This window comes from Octopus bimaculoides, chromosome 17 (assembly GCF_001194135.2).
Source record: "Octopus bimaculoides isolate UCB-OBI-ISO-001 chromosome 17, ASM119413v2, whole genome shotgun sequence".
In the NCBI taxonomy this organism is placed as follows: Eukaryota; Metazoa; Mollusca; class Cephalopoda; order Octopoda; family Octopodidae; genus Octopus; species Octopus bimaculoides.
This window is the reverse complement of record NC_068997.1, coordinates 4,666,401-4,669,703: the sequence shown is the minus strand read 5'-3', so window position 1 is coordinate 4,669,703 and position 3,303 is coordinate 4,666,401. Positions and strand designations below refer to the sequence as shown.

The 3,303-nt window shown below is 36.2% G+C and overlaps 1 protein-coding gene across 2 annotated transcripts in view; it reads right to left on the bottom strand.

Annotated features, from left to right (window-relative positions):
* LOC106876158 (GRAM domain-containing protein 2B) overlaps positions 1 to 3,303 on the bottom strand; it is a 224,170-nt gene that overhangs the window by 198,842 nt on the left and 22,025 nt on the right. Inside the window, exon 1 of one of the 2 annotated variants that reach the window (XM_052973838.1) lies at positions 1,891 to 1,966. The exons of the other annotated variant lie outside the window; for it this stretch is intronic. The gene's annotated coding sequence lies outside the window, so the exon portion shown is untranslated. Of the gene's footprint in view, positions 1 to 1,890; positions 1,967 to 3,303 lie in introns of those variants that run through there. 2 annotated transcript variants of the gene reach the window in all.

Here is a 3,303-nt window from a genome sequence, read left to right as displayed (position 1 = left end):
AGAGAGAGAGAGAGAGAGAGAGAGAGAGAGAGAGAGAGAGAGAGAGAATAGGAGGGGTTTAGTTCACTTGTGATCTAAATGAACAGGTATGCTGAGTAAGCACTGTAGTTGGTTGACTGCTAGGTTCCAAGATCACAACTAAGACTGGATCTAGGGATCTGTCTTAGGATTCCGTTATAGCAAGTATATATTATATTATATTAGAGGAAAAATCAAAACCATGGCAGAACGAGTATCTCAAGTCATTTAGAATAATTTAATTAGGGTAAAAGTGAATTTGAAGTCTTACAGCCATTTCTGGGATAACACAAGTGATAGGTTAGCATGCCCATGCACTGGGTATTCTGTCATCAGAGACAAGGTGTGAATATTTTAGACAAGGAAAATTTACAGTTTACAAGGAATAAAATTCACAGTTTATAAGGAATAAAATAGAAGAATATAGGAATAAAATAGAAGAATTAAGAGTAAAGGTAGTTAGAAGAATATAGGCAGGAGAATAATGTTCACAACTCATCTTTTTCCAGAGGATATGGATGTTGGTCAATACTTCCATGAAGGTACAGGTCTTTAGTTAAGAATACCTAGTGTGTGGACATGCTAACCTATCACTTGGGTTATCCCACAAAACAGCTGTAAGACTTGAAATTCACTTACCCTAATCAAATTATTCTAAATGACTTGAGATACTCGCTCTGCCTTGATTTTTCCTCTAATATAATATAATATAATATATATATATATATATATATTAGGGATAAAAATCCAAATTTACAGGTAAAAACTCAATTAAATTCTTGGGAGGCAAGCTTCTTAACCTCACAGCCACATTTGTATATCATACAGACACATACACATAAGTATTTTATTGTTTTACAAATTGATGTAAAAGAGAACTGAAGACGGTAAACATATTTAACATCAATTCCAGCAATCAGTAATCTGGTTGTTTTTAATGAACTGAATTATCTTGTCGTTGAATCATAGAGTAAATGGCTGAGTATTCCACAGACATATATGCTGCACACTTAACAGGATTAGGATCAAGGTGGATCAGTGTAACTCAATGAGTGACAAAGCTGTACCTTTTTAATAACACCCAACAGGACTACATCTTAGTTTCTATTTTACTGATTTCATTTAAAATGCCTGTTTTGACAAGGTTACAGTAGAAGTCACTTGCACAAGATACCACATAGTGAAAATAAGTGTAGTACGTATGTACACACACATACAGACACATAGTCACACTGCACATACATATATATTCATACACACATGCAGTCACATTGCACATATGCATATACATACATACATATACATACACACACACATATATACATGCATACACGCTCACATATCCATCCATACACAACAATAACATATAACTATATATATAATCATCGTTTAATGTCCACCTTCCATGCTGGCATGGGAGGGACACACACACACACATATATATATATAGACTTACATAAGAAATTTACAAGTTGAACTAAGGTAGAAATATATAAAAAGTTATTATTTGTTTAAGCTTTTCTGTATCATAGTTAATATGGTTGACTGACATACTACAAACACAGGATTCAATTCCCACGTGCAGTCCTGTTCAGTTTTTCTACCTTAGCGCATACTTAGAAATATCTTCTATAACTTTGCACTATAAAAATTTAAAAACATTTGCATTATATATGTGTGTGTGTATATTTGTGTGTGTTATATATACATACAATGGCGGTGCCCCAGCATGGCCACAGCTCATGAGCTGAAACTAGATAAAATGAAAATATATATGTATATATATATATATATATAAATAAACAGATACACGTGTTTATATATGTGGGTGTGTATGTATGTATATGCATGTATATGCACACACCTACCTACCTGTAGAGCTGCCTATGGTGTCTGTCTCTCAACTGTGACTGTTGTCTCACCTGTGCGGGATCACTTTAGCCATACTAGCACTGCTGCTGCCACCACTACCACCTGTCCGCCCTGCCATGTAATGATTATGTTACTGTCCCCTGCCTCTCCTGCTGTCTCTACCTCACACACACACACACACACACACACACATACTCATGTACTCTTATACATTTACTTATACAGACATATTCACACACACTCTCATTCATATACTTGCACACACACACTCACTGTCATAATCACTCTTATATATAGAAACACATATATCCATATAGAAACATAACACACACATTATGTAACTGGGTAATTATGGTGGTGCTGGGCATGGTGTGGTGAAGGTGGTGCTGGTATTGATTTCTATGAAACCTAATCCTAACCCTTATTCTGTATCTGTTAATTCTACATAAAAAAAATACACCAAGATTTACATTGTTAATTTGAAACACATGTTGGGGTGAAAATGTCAAAGCTTAGTATAATGAATTGTAAACTGAAGTACAATGGTTCAGTCCAAGAAGGGAACTACTGTGCCCTGGTTTCCCTTATGGGCGGTAATGTTTTTTGCCACTATAACATGGCTGTTCTATAAAGAACCATGTTACTACATTTTAACCTCAGGAAAATGTCTTTTCCAGCTGGTCAACAATACGCAACCTGTGTCCGATATATTGTGAGTAAGGGAGCAAATCACGACCCTCCAGCTTGACAAGACCAGTAGACCATAGTTTCTGGGTCTTTACCCTTTATCGGTACTGGACACCTGCCTGCTAGAGATGGCAGTCAATCATCCCTACTCACAATATATAAACAGAAGTGGCAAACTGCCACTGATCCCATAACAAGAAACATATATATATGTATGAATGTGTGTGACATTTAGAAGTTACTTGTGCCAATGACATAAAAGGCACCAGTGCCAGAGACATCTACAGGGCCCCTGAGCCAGTGGCATGTAAAAGGCACCTGTGCCAGTGATACATAGAAAGCACCTGTACCAGTGACATTGGGTACTCATGCTAGTGACTCGTAAAACACACTCAGTAGACTCTGTAAAGTGGTTGGCATTGGGAAGGGCATCCAGCCATAGAAACCAAGCCAAAACAGATCACTGGAGCCTGGTGCAATTCTCTGACTTACCAGCTCCAGTCAAACTGTCTAAATTATGCCAGCACGGAAAGCAGAGCGAACACATTACAATGAAGTAGAGAAATTTGAAAAGACAACACGAAACCGGTTATTTCTCAAAATACAATGTTTATATACCAAAAAGATTTTATAACATTTTTCTAACATCACAATTTAAATATATACTTTAACCATGTAACACAAGCCTTCTGTAGTTTTTTCACTCTCATTATCTTTTATATATAT